Genomic DNA, 19,680 nt, shown 5'->3' on the forward strand with positions numbered 1-19,680 from the left:
TTAATTATTTGTGGTTTGAAAAATAACACTTTGTATGATATCTATGCTTTTAATTTTGTGAAGATGTGTCTCATAGCTTGGGATATTGTTCATCTTGGTGAATCTTCCAGCAAACGAGAGGAATACTGTATTGTGTTGTTTTATGGATTATTCCATAAATATCATTTAGATTACGTTGCGTGACAGTGCTATTTGGATCAATTATGCTTAATGATTCTCTGCCTGCTTAATTTTTCAGTTGCTGAAAGAGGAGTCTCCAACTCTAACCATGGATTTATCTATACCTTTTTCCATTTCTATTAGCTTTTGCCTCATATATTTGGATGCTCTGCTGTTATATACATACACATTAGAGAGTTATGGGTCTTTATTTATTTAACTTGGGAAATTGACATTTTTATCATTATGTAATGCACCTCTGTATTCCTCCTAATTTTCCTTGCTCTGAAATCTATCCTGGATGAAGTTAAAGTCCTTTTTAAGTTTCCTTTTAATTACTTTTAGCATGAAATATCTTCCATTCCCTTTCCTTTAGTCTGTGTTACTACATTTAAAATGTTTTACTATGCATAACATATAGTTGGGTCATGATTTTTTCCATTCACTCTGACAATCTCCATCTTTTCATTGATGTATTTAGATCATTGACATGCAAGTTTGATATATTTAAATTAGTATCTACCGTATTTATAACTCTTTTTTATTAATTGCATCTCTGCTTTGTTTCTTCCTCCCTCATTTCACTACTTTCTGAGGTTTTATCTTATTTTATTTTTTTCTGAGGTTTTAATTGAACATTTCATATGGTTCCATTTTATCTCCTGTCTTTGCATATCATTATATTACTTTAAAAAATTTCAGTGGCTGCCTTACAGTTTGTAATATATATTTTAAAATAATCTAATTGTAACTTCAAATCACACTGTATTTTTTCATGTGTAGTAAGGGTACATTGCAAAAGTGTTCCCAACTCATCCTTCTTATCCCTCATGATATTTGTTTCATTTTCCATTCATCAAGGGCTCAGCTGAGCTGGAAGACAACTGAGATGTGGGATATTGGAGTAGCCAGTTAAAGCAACAAGTTAAAGATAAATGAGTTAAGCCTTTAATAACATACAAAGATAGTATAAGCAAGAGTCTAAAATTGGAGAAATCTCCAGCACCCTCTGTTCCATTTGCCCCCATGGAAGTGAAAACAGTCAAAGGTCAGGTGGAGCAGCACATCCTGCTCTTGAGGGAGTGTGGTGAGAAAACAACCATTTTGAGTTGCCGACTATCCATTTTGAAGCATGGCAGCCCTGCTTACACCCAGAGTCTGGACATTTAAATAAAGACTTACTACAAATTCTTGATTGCTTTTCCCAGAAAATCTTTTAAAATAATCACTTAGAGTTGAGCCTGCAAAAAGTTAGTGGTCACTATCTTAAGCACCTTATAGATAGTAAGTACATGAGGCCCTGCTTTCTGTTTCCTGCTCACTCATGACCTGGGACAGAGGACTGCCTTTCTCCTGGCCATGTGCACACCTTCCATCATATTTCTAGGATCCATAAGTAATATATCTTGGATTGTACTTCTTTTATGTATGTTTATAGAAGCTGTGTCTTCAATCCCAACTGCCTTGGAGTTTTCACTTCCTCCCAATGGGAGCTCATGCTGAGGGAGCCATTCGCTAACCCCCTGTCAAAGCAGGTTATAATCTTCATATTATTAATTTATTACACCAGCTGTGGGGTGGTGAGGGGTGGGGGAGGAGAACACAAGGAGCTTGTAAAAAAGTCTGTGGTAATTTTATGGATCCTAGGGTAGAGGAAGGGTGAGGGGAATATCTAGAGTATCTACTCTGAGTCAGAGTGAGGAAAATTTTCTTCAAGGTTTTCTCTTCCTTCCCCTGTTCATAAAGACACCTCAGTAGGGATGCTTGAAGAAAATCTCTGTCCAAGGCCTCAGATAAAAATATCTATGAATGAAAGCTTCAAGATTAGGAAAGCAAATATGCCCAAAACATGAGCAGCCAGATGGGCCTGAACTCCTGACTCTAACTACCTTCAGAGATTGTGATACATTGGCTGTGCTACAGGGAGGGCCAACTTCCTTGTAAAGCCTGCCAGGTAAAACCTCTGTAATTTACTATGGTCAGGCTTAAAGAATTACACGTATGTTTTAACCATACCCAGATTCCTCAATATCCATTTTGCTATAATCACTCACTACATTATAGTGTCACTACTTCAAATAGTTATCTTGCATGTCAAGTCAGATTTAAAAAAAAAAAACAAAAAAACTTGATTTTAGCTTCGGTTGTTCATTTTCCAGCACTTCTTTTCTTTATGTAGCTCTGAGGTTTTGACTTCTATCATTTTCCTTCTTCCTGAATAGCTTCTTTCAACATTTGTAGGTTACTTCTGCTGCAGATAAATTTTTTCAAATTTTGTTTCTCTCTTCATTTTGATAGATAATTTGGCTGGATATAGAAATCTAAGTTTATGGGTTTTTTTTTTTCTCTTTTAACATCTTAATATTTCACCCCACTTGTTTCTTCCCTACACGGTTTCTGGTGAGAAGTCTGCTGTATGTATGTATATATGTATGTATGTATACATACATATATATATTTTTTTTTTTAACTTGTTCTTCTACAAGTAAGATGAATTTTTCCTTAAGCTTCTTTCAAAAATTTCTCTTTACCTTTTGTTCTCTACAATTTGAATATGAAGTGTCTAAGTGTAGTTTTTTTGATATTTATTCTGCTGACTGATCTTTGATCTTTTTGGATCGGTACCTTGGTGTCTGTCAGTAATTACGGGCAATTCTTGGCCATTATTATATAAAATACTTTTTCTGCTGTCCCATCTTTTTTTTCTTTGTAGCATTTCCTTTTGATTCTCAAAGTATAGATATTTCCAACTGCATTATGCTTCTGTTTATGCATGTTTTCTGCTTTTTCCATTAATTCTCTTAATATAGTAATCATAATGATTTTAAATTCCTTGTGTGATAATTTCCAAATACATGTCAGGTCTGGGTCTACTCCTGATGCTAGCTTTGTCTCATAAGTTTGTGTTTTTTCTTTCCCCCTTACTTTTAATATAACTTATACATTTTTTTAAAAGACAGAAATGATGCATCAAGTAATACAGTTGAAAGTAAATGGAGCTTTAGTATGAGGTTGTATGTTCATCTAGCTAGGAGCTGGACTGTGTTTAGTGTTTCAAAAACCAACAGTAGGTGATAGAGGCTCCAAATTCTTCTAGTATCCTTGTTCTTGTCATTTCTGTTGTCTTTGGCTTCTCTAAGTACTCCTACTCCAGTCAGGTCTGTGCCTTACAGTTCTTTCCCCTGCAATGCACTGTGTCCCCTGCAACAGTACTTCTACTCAAATACTGTTGATATGGTGAGAAGGTGTTGGAGAGGAAGGCATTCTATAATTTGATGACCAGATCCCCGTCTTCTAGTGGTCCTGTGTTCCTGGCTGTAGCCTTTGTTTATTCCTCCATTGGTTATTCTTCCATTAGGTGGCACAGGAAGAATAGAGGGGACTAGAGTCACAGGGATGCATTTTCTCCAGGTTGACTGTGGCTCAGATAAAGATGTTTCTTCTGTTAGGTAGGTCTTTGTTGTAGAAAATACTCTGAGTTTATTTCACAAAGGTTATGTTCCCTCCTTCATCCAGAGCCATCAGAATATTTTTCGTGGCTCTTTAGTATGAGAATTTGGTGGGGTTCCTTGAGGTCAAACCACAAAAGAGTTTAGTTCCATCCCTATGATAGCAGCCCCCAGGAATTTCTCACTTTTAGGGAATCCAAATTTGGTTCCCAGCAATTCATAAAAATTATCATATAATTATTTCCACCAGCTTACAGCTCTAGCAATTTCTCTTCCATATAAGCCTATCTTAGCTGTGATGTTCTTGCTTCACCTGTCTTTCTTGATTTGAAGGTGGAAGTTTTCCCCTGTGTCTTAGTTCTCAGAGAGATCTAAGAAAAGTTGGTGATTTTTATTGAAAGCTAAATCAATAGTCTGATTTTATTGTCCTCTTGTTTAAGGACAGGAATAATGACTTCCAAGCTTTTTACATGTTAGCACTGAAATCAGAAATACAATCCATGCTTTTTTCTACTCCTCCAATTCTGAAATTCCAATTATTTGCATGTTGGACCCCTCTGATGTTGTCCCAAAGAACTTGGGGAAGTGTGTTTTCATTTCACTTTTCAGTTTACATTCTTGTTTCTCTTTCATCTTTATATTACTATTTCACTTTTTTCCTCTTTTTACATCAGTTTGGTTTTCTATTGACCTACTTTTAAATTCACTGATTCTTGCCAATAGAAGTTGGCAAGTCTATAGAAAGAATTCTTTCTTTTTTTAATTTTTCATTTCTTGCATTTCCATTTGGCTCTTTTGTCATATAGTTTCAAGTCCCTGTGAAATTTCTTTTCTTATCATGAGCACTCTCATATGTTAGGTTTAGCATGACAGTTACCTGAAATTTGTGTGTTGTGAAAATGGATAATTAACATTTGGTAAGAGTGCATACTAAGTGTAACTTATTTCTTTAAAATATAGTATAATTCAGTATTTAGTCTTCTAGTTGTTAATTTACCAGTAAATTTTTTATAACTAAGCAATAATTATAAAGAAAATCAACATTGGATTCAACTTGTAGAAATGGGTATAAGATACTTTATAAAGCCTTTGGATAAACAAAAACTATAAATGTATCTGCTTTAGCATTTTTTTAGAGATAACTGCTTATTTCTGTTCAGTAGAGACAGATTTTTATAGTCAAAGGAATGGTGAAATTTTCTGCCTTCAAGGCAATTGTAAAAATGTTTTAATGTACCTCAGCTGGAAATTTCTATGTTTTGCCAAATTAAATAATCATTTTTTCCCTGCAAAAATGTCTTTCATCTTGGAAAGAGTTTGAAAATAGAGTATACTTGAAAACTATGCAAAATGTTTAACATTTTTCAGTGTTTGGCAGGAAAATGGCCATCCTTAATCTCTGCCTTAGTTAGCAATGTGAGAATTCATGTAAATGAAGAAAAATTTAACAATAGTATGCATGATAGGTTGTGAGAGGGACCTTTCAAGAAAATATACTTTAACTTATAGTAGAGAATGGTTATTTGATTAAGCCTTATTCCTGAAAACTTTTAAAGCAAGTATTATTTTCCTTCCTCCTCAGGTGAAACAAAAGAGTTCTAGAATATTATTTGTTGAAGATTTAATTTAGCTAGAATTTAATTATGATTTATTTTCTATTTAACTGAATAATAGCAAGCTCACTCCTAAGTGTCAAATGGATTTATACATGGTTGCCTTCCTTTATAAATATTATTTTCTAATTTATTCTAAAATTAATAATCTCATACTTCACAAGCAGTCACCAACCTCATAATTATTTTGAGAAATACTCTTATAATCTAATAATAGCTACTAGAAAAAAATTTCAAGAGACACTTACTAAAATGTACACACACTTATTAGAATGGTCAAATTTTGAAGTACACTCCTTTACAAAAGTAAACATACCCTTACTACACAACCCAGAAATCATATTCATTGGTATTTACCCAAAGGAGTTGGAAACATATCCATACAAAAAGTTGCAAATGTAAATTTAAATCAGCCATACTCATAATTGCCAAAACTTGGAAACAACCAAGGTATCCTAGGACAAATGTGTAAATAAACTGTGGTACCTCCATGCAATGGAATATTATTCTTTGCTAAAAAGAAATGAACTATAAAGCCATGAAAAGACAGAGAGGAAACTTAAATGTATATTACAAAGAGAAAGAAGCTAATCTGCAAAGGCTATCTACTGATGATTCCAACCAAATGACATTTTGGAAAAGGTAAAGCTATGGAGATAGGAAAAAAAAAAAAAGAGGAGGATTTGCCCAGGGTTGGGGTTAGGTGGGGTGGGAGAGATGAATAGGCAGAGCACAGAGGATTTTTAGGACAGTGAAAATGCTCTTTATAACACTATAATGCTATAATATATACATCCATATACATTTGTTCAAATCCATAGAATGTACAACACCAAGTGTGAATCATAATGACTTAGAGTGATTGTGATGTATCCAATGTATTGGTTCATTGATTGTAAGAAATGTACCACTCTGGTGAAAGATGTTGATGAGAAGTCTGATGCTTAAGGGCAGGGGGCAGGAGGCAGGGGGCAGGGAGGGTTTAAGAAATCTCTGTAACTTCCACTCAATAGATGGGAACCTACTTTAAAAAAATAAGTGTGAAATAAAATACTTTTATCTTGCTTTTATATAAATAGTTTTCAGTGGCAGATCCAGGGTATTTGAAAGTGGTCATTTCCATTCAGACTTTCAGGGTAAAAAAAAAGAAAAAATGCTGACTTCAATAAGGGAAATCACTACATTGTCAATCTTAATAATGTCTCTGAGGGAAAAGGGCAAAGGCAGAACTGTCATGAGTATTGCACCTGGTAAAGGTGGGCTTTTGCACATGTAAGCCTGATTATGATTCAATAAGGTTTATGGCATAATAAATTAAGATGGTGGACATAGACCTGAGGATGTTGAAGTGAGAGAATAAAACCAGTTTTGGAAAGTAAACAGCGTTTTGGTTTTCTTTTTGTTTTAAAGAACATTTTCTCTTATCCTTACCAGAAAAGAAGAAGCAAATAAATTAAGAGGCTTATTACAAATTATATCAGGATCTCTCATCAATCATATTTTAAACAAATGGAACCTACTCACTATTTTTAAAAAATAAGTATTTTAAAAAACCTATAAGTGGGGTGCCTGGATGGTTCAGTCGGTTAAGTGTCCAACTTCAGCTCAGGTCATGATCTCACGGTTCATGGGTTCAAGCCCTGCATAGGGCTTTGTGCTGACAGCTAGCTCAGAGCCTGGAGCCTGCTTCAGATTCTGTATGCCCCTCTCTCTCTGACCCTCTCCTGCTCATGCTGTCTCTCTCAGAAATAAACAAAAAGCAATTTTTTTAATTAAAAAAACCTATTGGTGGGCTATAATGATTTACATCTTATACTTTTTAATTCTATTTTTATTTTTAAAGTTTATTTATTTAAATAATCCCTATACCCAAAGTGGGGCTCAAATGCATGACCCCCAAGTCAAGTCACATGTTCCCTTGACTTAGTCAGCCAGGCACCCCTTTTTAAAGATACCACATTTATATCTTTATGTATCATGAAGTTAAAGATATCACAATATTAAAAATAAATATCAAAATCCTTCCAGAACTAATGAGCTATCTATACATGGTTCTTAAAGAAATAAACAAAACACCTCTCTGCTCCTGGATGTCCCTACTTTGTACTGTGATTTAATACTAAAGACCCATTATCTTGACTACCTTACTAGGTAAATGGTCAATATTTTATTATTGGCTTTATATTCCTAGATAGAAAAAAGAGGAGAAAACTATTAATGGCAAAAATAACGCAGCTTCTTAGCCCTTATAGGGAATTCTGTTTTAGATACCACTTTAAATGCACTTCTAATATCCCTCTTTCACAGACAAGAAGTCCATATATGACATAGACCTACTCATTTACATCTTTAATCATGGCATTCATATTAGTACCATAAAAGAAAACCTTCAGCCCTCACTTTTAAAGAACTCATTTTAGCCTTCTGATATTCATAAGGATTGGGGACACTGATAGCTCCAATTTTTCATATTAAAAGGCTCATTTGCAAAAAAAAAAAACAAAGTAAATGGAAGAAAAATAATTTATGCAAGGGCTACTAATCCAGCTGTTTTGCTTCTGGGCTTAATTGGATTTACCTAGAACTGGTATTTGGAGTCAGCATGTGTTATATCATCAGCATAAGCAATAGTTACCCCACATAAAAGAGGCTATGCAGGGTAGTAAACTCCAAGATTAAAAACCTCAAACCAAAGACAAAATAGTAATTTATTTGACTCAATCTTGGCACACTTTCTTTGAGTCATGTACATCACAGACTTACTATAGCAGCTTGATGCTGTATTTCTACACTTCTATCCTTTGTATGTATCTGGTAGATACATCGTTCCTTTTAGTGAAGAAAACTAGAGTCCAATAAAATGATTTTGAAAATGATTACACATCTCTTCTTCTGTCTGGCAGCCAGCCAATTGACTACTGTCTCTTAAGGAAGGTTTGTAGCATCTCACTTTCAAAGCCAGGTACCCATCATCAACTATGAGGCCTTCCCCATTTGTGTGCAGAAAAATAAACTTATTCTTTTAACACTAAACAACATAAGCCATGTTCAGGGAAGAATTTGCATGTGTGTTTATTTATGTATATTTTAATCCATTTATCTATGAGAACTTTTCAAGTGAACGTCAGAAATGTTTTTTAAAAAATGTAATGTTTATGGCAATGAGAAAAAATAAAATCTGGCCTTGTGTAGCAACATGGATGGACCTTGAGGGTGTTATGCTGAGCGAAATAAGTCAGGCAGAGAAGGACAAATATCATATGTTTGCACGTATAGGCGGATTAGGAGGAACTTAACTGAGGACCATGGGGGAGAAGAAGGGGGGAAATGGTGGGGGAAAGGAGGAGAGGCAAACCAGGAGAGACTCTTGAATGCTGAGAACAAACTGAGGGCTGATGGGTGTGGGAGGAGGGGGGAGATGCGCATGGAGGAGGGCACTTGTGAGGACGAGCACTGGGTGTTATATGGAAACCAACTTGACAATAAACTATTTGTAAAAAAAAAAAATTAAAAATTAAAATAAAAAAATGTAATGTTTATTCATTTTTGAGAGGGAGAGAGAGAGAGACAGAGGGAGAGAGAGAGAGACAGTACAAGCAGGGGAGGGGCAGGGAGAGATAGGGAGACACAGAATCTGAAACAGGCTCCAGGCTCTGAGCTGTCAGCATAGAGCCCATAGCAGGGCTCGAACTCATGAACTGTGAGACCACAAGCTGAGCATAAGTCAGACGCTTAACTGACTGAGCTAGCCATCCACGCGCCCCAGAAATATTTTGTTTATTAAAAATATAAAAGAGGGGCCCCTGGGAGGCTTAGTCGGTTAAGCGTCCGACTTTCGCTTAGGTCATGATGTCGCGGTCCGTGGGTTCCAGCCCCCCGTCGGGNATATGCATGTATGTCAATTTGAATGTAAATATATCTTATATATAAATGCATATCCATAACACATAAAGTTGCAACACACTCAATTGTTTTAAAGGTTGTTTACTTATTTTGAGAGAAAAAGAGAAAATAAGAGCAAGTGCAAGCAGGGGAGGAGCAGAGAGAGAAGGAGAGAAAGAATCCCTAGGAGGCTCCACACTGTCAGCTCAGAGCATGACACACGACTTGATTTCACAAACCATGAAATCATGACTTGAGCAGAGATCAGTAGTCAGACGCTTAACCAACTGAGCCACCCAGGCACCCCCACATTCAATATTTTTTAGCTGTATAACTCATACTTAGACACCCTTCACTACCCTCTCCACCCAGTTTGCCAATGTATCCCCCATTCATATTGGCCCTCCTGAGCTTTCTTTCCTGTTCAACTTTCCCTTTCTCCATTGCAGGTATCACCTAAAATGCCAAATAATGTATTTGTCTATTATGTCTCTTGATTGCTGTCTATTTTCCCCTGCTTTAATGTAAGCTTCATTAGAGTAAGAATTGCTTTGTTCACTGATAAATCTCAATTGTCTATGACTGCAAGGCACAAGTTAGGGTGGACGTTTAGTAAATTAATGAATGAACATGTTACAAATATTATGTATATGTACATATTTATATGTGCTGGAGTATGTAAAGATAGATAATAGGTAGGTAGATAGATAGATATGCTTTCATACTTTTAAATTCTACTTTCCACGTCTTTTGTCTGTACCATCTTTCTCTATGTCATTTAAATAGACTATGGAGGGGCGCCTGGGTGGCTCAGTCAGTTAAGCGTCTGACTTCAGCTCCGGTTATGATCTTACAGTCTCTGGGTTCGAGCCCAGCATCGGACTCTGTGCTGGCAGCTCAGAACCTGGAGCCTGCTTCAGATTCTGTCTCCCTCTCTCTGCCCTTCCCCCGCTTGCTCTCTGTCTCTCAAAATAAAATAAAGATATAAAAAAAATAGACCATGGAATGCATAACGTCTAAAAGTTTAATTCAGAAAGGTTTAGCTTAGTTGTCTAATATTCTGACTTCATAGTTCTGAGATATATACTTACCCTACAAAATACTGAAAAAATAGTCTTTTTAATTTTCTTAACTTAATGAATTGCTATCATTGTGCTCTGAGGTTGGTTGACCGATATTTCTTCCAAATGAAATGAAATGAAAAGCTACTCCTGAGCTAAATGAAACAGTCTGGGTTACATCCAAGTCTTCCCATGTAATGGTCACTGGAGCTCAGCTGAAGTATCTGAGCCAACTTTGATCAGATGAGTTCAAGTTAAGTGCAAATATTGCCATCCCATAGCAAAGTAGAAAATTATTCTGAAAAAAAAAGAAGAAGAAAATTATTCTGCACAATCAATCATGTTGTAAGCTGGCAAACTTAAGGTCTGGAAACCTCATACTAGAATATCTCCATTGCCAATGGCAAACCAGTTGGGTTGTTACAACTTACTAAGGAAGCCATACAGATGGATTCAGCAGGATTGTGAGTTGTTAATGAAAACAATATCTTTAATTTCTGCTAAATATTCAGGTCTCTGCTCAAAGTGTACCTCCTAGTGATATTTAAATAGTACCCTTCTTCACCACATTTTTGGTGCCTATTATAATTTATATTCATTCTTCTCCTGTCTGTCTTCCACACAGGATAGCAGTTTGATGAAGGTGAGAACTTTGTTTGTTTTGTTCATTCTTGCCTCCCGAGTGTGTCAAGAAAAATATTCCTTATAAAGTTTAGGTGCTCAAGTAATAGTTGTGAAATCAACAAATTAATGAAAATGAGCAGCATGAGTAGGGGACATTTCTTCTAACTGGGCATTTGCTTCCTTCCAAAGCTTCTTCCAACTCTTCACACCAGCCCACGGAAGGCTCAGAAAAGACTCTATACTTTAAAATGCCATCTTTTTTTTTTTTTTTTTGAAGAGCATTTTTCTCTTTTCTAGAAGCATCTCTATGATATGAGTTGATATTCTATTGTCCGGTTTATTACAAATCACATTAGAGGATTATATGATCTCATACCTATATGCTTAGTCCTTAGACATTACCTGATGTTCAAGTATTTTGTTTTTGACTCATGCAGTTGAGTGTTAATATGAAAAACCAAAAATAAAAAGTAAATAAATATTTTACTTGAGAAAATGGACAAATGGGGAAGACCGCAAAAGATTCAGAGCTTTAATGGAAGAGAAGAAAGTCAATGTTTCAATTGTAGACATGTTTGTTAACTGCACAGTATTTTCTCTGGAAGGCAGATTGATGAGTGCACAATTAAATTGGAGCAGCCTGGAGTTAGGGGAGAGGTCTTAGCTGAATATATAAGTATGGGATTTATTTTCATATACATATTTAAAGCCATAAGAAAGGAAGTGGATGTACACAGAACGAAGAAAAGATTTGAAGATTGATCTCGAGATCCTCCAACATTAAGCAATTGTGACGATTGGATTTACCAAGGAAGTCATACGAGAGATGATCACATAGGGGAGAAGGAAGAAACAAGTAGGAAGCTATGGTGTCCTGACCATCCAATAAAGAAAAAAAAATGAAATTCTGGGATTGAAAGGCTAGAATCAAAATATATTGTTTTTTCATGGGTTTTAAAATTATTTTTAGTTCTATTTGTTTTTTACTGTAAAAGTAATAGCCACATGACAGAAGTACTAGAAACAAGAAGAAAGGTTAAATTATATTCAAGTTAAGCAAAACATAAACAGACATTTGTTGGAAGACCTCAAAGCCACTGTTGGTTAAATCTTTTTTTATTTTATGCATATTCTTAAATACTGACTATATGTATAGTTATACTATTGTAAACTATAATATTATATACATACTATATGTATAATACTAAATGTCTAATTTTTATTAAACATCATTTTATTTAAATTGTAAACATTTAAAACATTAATGTTTACTGACTACAATTTTCTTTTACATTTTTAATCAAAATACAGTTGACATATATTATGATATTAGTTTCAGGTGTAGACTACTATTTTTTAAAAAAGAATTAATAATCAATAAGGAGTTAAACTGTATTTCTTATCCTTTTGTTAATAAATATTCAGATTTGATCTTTCAATCAACAAATACTTTTATGAGCCAATTTTTGCCAGGTACAATGTAGAGAATAACAATGTTCTAGAGAAAAATAGACACTGGTTAATAAACGGTTATAAAATAATACAAAATTCAGAAACTGATAGTTATTATACACCAGATATTGTCCTGAGTGTTTTACATATATTATCATGCCTAACATTCACCAAATTTTATTAAATAAATGTTACTATGAGGGATGAATGTGTGCACAAGAGTGTATCAGCTTGGAGTTATTAAAAAACATCAACACCTTTGTGTAAATATGACAGGTGGCTAGTTGATGGCAAGCTGGTTGCTCTCAGGAGTCACCTTGAGGGACAGCCAGGGATGCCTGGAGAAAAAGGCTTGGGATCAGTCAATAAAGAACCCCTGTGATGGGGGCGCCTGGGTGACTCAGTCGGTTAAGCGTCCGACTTCGGCTCAGGTCATGATCTCATGGTTCGCAGGTTTGAGCCCCACATAGGGTTCTGTGCTGGCAGCTCAGAGCCTGGAGCCTGTTTCAGATTCTGTGTCTCCCTCTCTCTCTGCCCCTCCCCTACTCATGCTCTGTTTCTGTCTCAAAAATAAATAAACTATTTTAAAAAATTAAAAAACATAAATAAAGAACCCCTGTGATGTCTCAAAGAGATCCTAGAGACCTTCAAAACTGTTTAAAGGCTTTAGAAATCGAGATGGTTGGGAGGCCTGCATGGCTCATTCCCTTGAGTCTCTGGCTTTTTATTTCCCCTCAGGTCATGAGCTCACTGTGAGTTTGAGCCCCGTGTTTGGCTCTGCACTGACATATGAAGCCTGCTTGGGATTCTTTCTCTCCTTCTCTCTCTCTGCCCCTTTTTATCTCTCTCTCTCAAAAATAAATAAATAAATAAGTGAGTAAATAAATAAATAAAATTAAAATGGCATGAAGAGATTTATAGTTTACAAAAACCGTTCCATACATGACACTAGAACCAGGTAAGCCACTAAAGAGGTGATTGCAGTGATAGATGTATAGTCCTGATCGAAGTATTCTTTTCTGTGTTTTCGGACTATCTCTTAGAAGTGTAGTAACTGGGTAAAAAAAAAATAATAATAATTGATTTTGGAACAGAACTTAATTATTAGGAAAATTTCCCCAAAAGATTTGGAAAATTTAGAGTACATAGACATGATTTTGATAGTTTTTACTTTATCTTCTTCCATTATTATTATCATTGGGCCAAGTTCACAGTAATTGCCAATTGTCATTCCTGTTTTTTCATTATCTTTGATTTGAGCATTTTGATTATAATGTGTTCAGATATGAGGGTGTTTGTTTTTTAGATTCCCATTCTAAATATTTTCCTGAAATTTCACTTCACATTTTTTACTATTTTCATGATTATTATCATCGTTTTTACTTATAAGGTAATAATATGATTATAGTTGTCATCTCATATATCAATGTATGTCAATATAAATTTATAAATACAGCAGAGTTTTTAGAAAACTTTTCATATCCCATTGCCAATGATCTACACTACAACATTAAAGTGCTCATTGGACCTTTATTTTTTTACATTTCCAGCGGTCTTCATTTCTTTGTGAGGTTTAAGTTTCCATCTGATACATGCCTGCCACCTGAAGAACTTTGCTTTAATATTACTAGACAAACAAATCTGATAACAATGAATTATCTTAGCCTTTGTCTGCAAAAGTCTTTATCTATCTTCTTTTTGTTTAATTTTTATTTAGTTATTTTTGAGACAGAGAGAGAGCATGTGTGTGGGTGAGGGAGGGCAGAGAGAAGGAGAGAATGAATCCCAACCAGGCTCTGCACGGTCAGCTCAAAGACAGATGATGGGTTGATCTCACAAACCCTGAGATCATGCTCTGAGCTGAAATCAAGAGCCAAAGGCTTAATTGACTGAGCCTCCAAGGAGCCTCCATTTCTCTTCTTGAAAGCTAGCTTCCCTATAGATTTCTATCAATACCGGTTTTTCTTTCTCTTAGTCTTTCAAAATTATCATTACATTAGCTTCCTGGTTTGCATTATTTCTGAGGAATTGCCTGTTGCAATTCTTATCTTTATTCTCTTATGTGTAATATTTCTTTTTTCTCTTGCTTGCCTTCAAGACTTTTTTTTTATCATGTTTATATTTTACTTGGACTGGGATGTGTCTTCTTTTTGCTCAGTTTGAGGCCTTCTGAGTTTCCTTTATATGGGATTTGATGTTTTCATTATTTTTACAACATTCTCAATTAGTATTTCTTCAAATATTTTTTTCTGCCTTCTTAGGTCTCTCTTCTTGCAGGACTCCAATTTCATGTATTCACCATTTGATGTTTTGCTGAAGATGCTTCATGCTTTGTTATTCATTTTTTAAAATGCTTTTTAAAGCTTTTTGTGTTTTAGTTTGAATAATTTCTGTTGATCTAACTTCAGACTCACTGAGTCTTTCTTCACCTGTGTCTTTTCCACTCATGATCCTGCTGTGGATTTACTCTTTTATCTCTGATATGTCTTTTTAATATTTTTTTATTTTAAAACATTTTAATGTTACTATTTTGGCTGCTGAAAATTCCCATTGTTCATTCATTGTCCACCTTTCCCCCTAGATCCTTTAATATTTAGTGATTATTGCTTTATAACTTCTTTTGATTAGTTCCAATATCTGAGTCATGTCTGCTTCTTGTTATGTTGGTTGGTTTATCTCTTGAAAATGGGTTGCTTTTGATTTTTCTAGATTTTTTTGTGTATTGCATAACTTTTTAATTGAATGTCAGATAGCACATACAGAATACTATCAATAGAAAAAAGTAGCATTTAAGCTTAATAATGGTTCCACATTTCCTTTTCTGGGGTAGTTGGTGTGTGGGGTTGAGCCAATCTGAGCTGGACTTGTTTTTTCTATGGTTACTTTCAAGGCACTATAGACTGTAAATTCCTTCAGCTGCTTAGATGGGAGTCTCTGATCCCCAATGTTTTTCCCAGTGTCCATTTCACCCCCATCAGCTTTTGACCATCCCTACACATCCATACCACAAAGAAGAGTGTCTCTCCATGTTCTTGCCACCCTTTCGGCAGTAGAGTGTTGTGCTGGGTACTCATTGTTTGGCTCATGGTGGAACTGAAAAGTTTCTTTGTTGTCTAGTCTGGCATTAATCTTAAGTAAGAACGACATATGTCCAGGCCTCCAGCATGTGACATAATTAGTGTTCCTGTCCCTTCCCCCCATGGCAGCAAGCTCTGCTTTATGGCTGTGGTTGGTCTTAAGACACAATTGTCCATCAGTCTCTTGTGCTTCTGAACATTATACCAGCAGAGGCACTGACTACCTTTTTCCTGAACGATCTTTTCAACGATTTTGTATAGTGACCAATCTTGTAAGAAAAAGATAATGTTTCTGGAGCAGAGGGCAGATTTGTTTGGTCTTCACTAAAATAAAGATAAAATCTCCTGGGGCAAAAGTCCGGCCAGTCTGTTTTCAGTCCATTATAAAGGATTGAAACATCTCAATTGGAGTTCCTCTTCTGTAAGGCAACCCACTACTTGTATGGGCACCATCTACCCCTCATCACGTCACCCTATGGGAAACTAGGTTCAGGGATCAGATAAGGAAATGATAATATGCTGATAACACTATTGGTGTGACTGTTAAACTGTTCTTTATCTAAGCCCTAGTAGCCTCATACTCATGCTATTTTGCCAGCATCTACTTGTTTGCTTGTAAGTAGGGGCAAATCTTCACAGTTCTTGACAATCCTGAGTGTGATTTTCTGGCCCTCCCCTAGCAATATCAGGCCTTCATTTAGTATCCGTGCAGGATCCTAGGTCTAAAACTGTTTTCTATCTCTCCTCCCTGAGGATACAGGTTTCAACTCTTTTTCTTTTTCTTTTTCTTTTTTTAAATATTTTTAAAGTTTATTTATTTCTTTTGAGAGACACAGGACAGCATGAGTGGGGGTGGGGCAGAGAGAGAGAGAGAGAGAGAGAATCCTAAGCAGACTCTTCACTGTCAGCACAGTGTGGGGCTCAAACTCATAAAATTGTGAGATCATGACCTGAGCTGAAATGGAGAGTCCGACGCTTAGCTGACTGAGTCACCCAGGCACCCTCAACCCTTTTCCTAAAGCAGTGAACTTTTTCCTGTGTGCTGAGAGTTTCCTTCCACACACACACACCCATTCTGAATGCACTTTCTTACCCTCCCTCAGAAGCTGAGGTAACTACTTGGTAGGAGAGACCCAGAGAAGTGGGCAGGCCTTTGGCCCCTGCCCCCACCAACACTCATCGCCTTCTTCCCTTGCGCTACTGAGGGATTCCTCTGCCTTCTTACCCAACCCTCACTTTCTCCTGAGCATCCTGGAAGGGACTGTGAAGAATATTTTGCAAGTAGGTACAGTGCAAACTTCCTTGTGCCTAGGCTCTGACCTATTCCAAATGAACATACTAGTCCACTCTTGGTCTTTAAGGATTCATTAACATTTTTGCTTATTTCTTTTGTACTTACTTCACTTCTATGGTGGTCACGTCTTTCTCTCCTGTCCCAACTAAGATGAGATAGATTGTGTGCCCTGTCTCTCCTTGGATGGTTCTCTTCATCTGTGGATTTGGTGTCCTTATTGCCTTGAGGAATCAACTCTTTAATGAATTCAAGAAAAGTTATGCAATTGTAAATCATCGAGTTTTTTTCTTCTTACTTGTTTTGAAGCAATGCTCTGTGCAGTTTTCCACTCTTAGACAGAAATGGAATAGTATCTCATTCACTTGAAAACTATTTTCCAAGCTCTATTGACAACAAAGTCATTATACTAAGCTATGTTGGGGGCATCCAAAGACGCACGAATAATGGTGAAAAAGGAATATTCTCCTCACTATCAAGGTAGTAGTTTGGAAGAATACCTGCTCGTTTACCTCACTGGCAAACCTGTAATTCCATTTGAGGTCCAGCTTCCTAGATTTCCAGCTTTATCAAATCAAATCCACAAGTCAGAATATGTCAAATTCTAGAGATTTCTTGTTCCTTCCTAGTCTATATCAGATGAGTAACCACTACCATATTACGATTTTGCCTGATGAAGGCACTCAACGATCCTTCTTTTTCTCTGTTTTTTCCCCCTTAGCTGGCCAAGTGAGAGCCAGAGGGCCCTGGAGCAAACTGAAATTGTGCCCCTTAAAGGTATTGGTGCATAGGAAATTAATTCTTTCAAGGACAGTGCCTGTTAGCTATTTGATTTTTCTTCCCCACAAGCTTAGCTCCTTCATGTTTATGAGAGAACTGAATTAAAGAACCTTCAGAGTTCTGTCCATATGACAATTTGTGACTCTTTAATTTTGTTGTTTTCAACAAGGAAGCTGAATTATATGATTTAGGGCTGAATAGGAACATAGAAATATATACCCTAAACTTTTTGTCATAAAAATGAGAAAACTGAGACAAAGGAAAGTTAGATGATTTGCTCAAGGCCACATAGATATAAAACGAAAGCAGAAAACAAGAACAAGTTTTAAATCATCATTCCTTGACCACCTAGAAGGCCCAGGAAGGACAGGTTGTGTTCAAATCCTGGGTCTATTGCTTATGTAACTGGAAAACATAAGCAAAATGCCTCAACCTCTCTAACTTTCTATTCACCTTTTTGGAAACCAGGGACAATAATGACAATATCAGCTTCCTAGGGTTGAAGTGAGTAGGAAATGGCATTATTGTGGAAAGTGCTTCACAGATCTTTCAAACAGTAAAATCTATTTTATGATATTAATGCATAAACTTTAAATGCATGAGCAGAGAGAGAAACTGGCAAATCTGTATTTCTTTGCAGTGGTCTGAATGGAGATACGTCACATTGTCTCATAGGCCTCAGTGACACACAGGAAGGACAAGAGATCATTGTGAATTTGGTTTCTGTTATGATTGAGATTGAGCAGGGTTTGTTGTTGTTGTTTGTTTGTTTGTTTAATTAACCTAATTGACATGTCCGTTTGCAAGTGTGTGGAAGGCCATACTGTTCTAATAACAGTGCAACACCTCTGGTGAAAGTATAGATGTGGGTGTGCACGTGTTTGGGGAAGAAAATGGAGAAACAGAATTGGATGAAAGCTACGGCAAGTTTCACTGTCATTGAACTCAGCCCCCCACCCTCCCCAAGGAATGGCTGTGGTGGTGAGTGGTGCCAGCTTGGAGTTTCTAAAATTTATTTTCTAGCCAATGCCATAATTTTTATTTCTGTTTATTGACCAAGAACTGCTTCATTTACTGAACTAACCACCTAGCAGAGCCATTGTTCCGCCCTGCGGTTTCCCCACATTGGCCCTACAGGTAATGCCCAGCGCTCTCCGATAGATGGCAGCATTTCACAAACAACGCCAGCACCGGGACTGGGGGCTTTCCACACTCTCCTCTCAAAGAGAAAACAGCTCCTTAATCTGTTGACAGGATTAAGGACCCCTGTTGTTTTACAGGAAGTAAATAAATCCTTATGGTATTCTGGAAACCTCAGAAGTATATGAGAGTGGTAAGTAATTGTTTATTCTATGGTAGAGGTATCAAATGAATATTTACAGCATTTAAAACAATTACCCTAGATTGATGTGGACTAGTGTTAAACCCCCAGCCTGTTTGCATTATCTAGTTTAGAGTATTTGTTAAACTCTAGCACAGTGGGTTTACTTTCCGCGTAAGGAATTTCTTGCTAGTATTATGTGATAGTGGACACTAGAGCTGAGAAGACAGTGACATTTTCTGTCTCAATTCAGGTAAGGCACTTAGAAATTAAAATATTATCTATTGTGTACGCAAATGATTGCATAAAACATATGTCACATGATACTGTAAACCAGAGGAACGCAAGCAAAATAAGATACGGTTAAAAAAACGACAACTAGTATTTTTGTTTAAGTAAAAGGTTATCTTTAACTTTAAAATCCTTTGAAATTCTCAGTTTTAGATAACTTTGTTTAAAGTAGACAGAAAAGTGCTCTTGCCTTAAATCTAGAACACTGCTGCTACATTAAAAGTCGGTGTACCTAACAATGTTTCCTAGCGGCACCTGGGTGGCTCAGTTCCTTAAGCATCTGACTCTAGATCTCAGCTCAGATCCTGATCTCTCAGTTTGTGAGTTCGAGCCCCGCATCAGGCTCTGCACTGATAGCCCAGACCCTGCTTACAACTGTCTCTCCCTCACTCTCTCCCCCTACCCTACTCATGCTCGCTCACTCGCTCTCTCTCCCTCAAAATAAATAAATAAACTTTAAAAATTAAAAAAAAAAAAGAATTGTCAAAAATGACAAAAGGGTGGGGCATCTGGGTGGCTTAATGGGTTAAGCGTCCAACTTCGGCTCAGGTCATGATCTCGTGGCTCCTGGGGTTTGAGCGCTCCAAGTCGGGCTCTGTGCTGACAGCTGGGAGCCTGGAGGCTGCTTCCGACTCTGTGTCTCCCTTTCTCTCTGCTTTTCTGCCTCCCCCTCCCCCCCC

The sequence above is a fragment of the Crocuta crocuta genome, unplaced genomic scaffold, assembly GCF_008692635.1.
Source record: "Crocuta crocuta isolate KB4526 unplaced genomic scaffold, BGI_CrCroc_1.0 scaffold24, whole genome shotgun sequence".
NCBI classification, from domain to species: domain Eukaryota; kingdom Metazoa; phylum Chordata; class Mammalia; order Carnivora; family Hyaenidae; genus Crocuta; species Crocuta crocuta.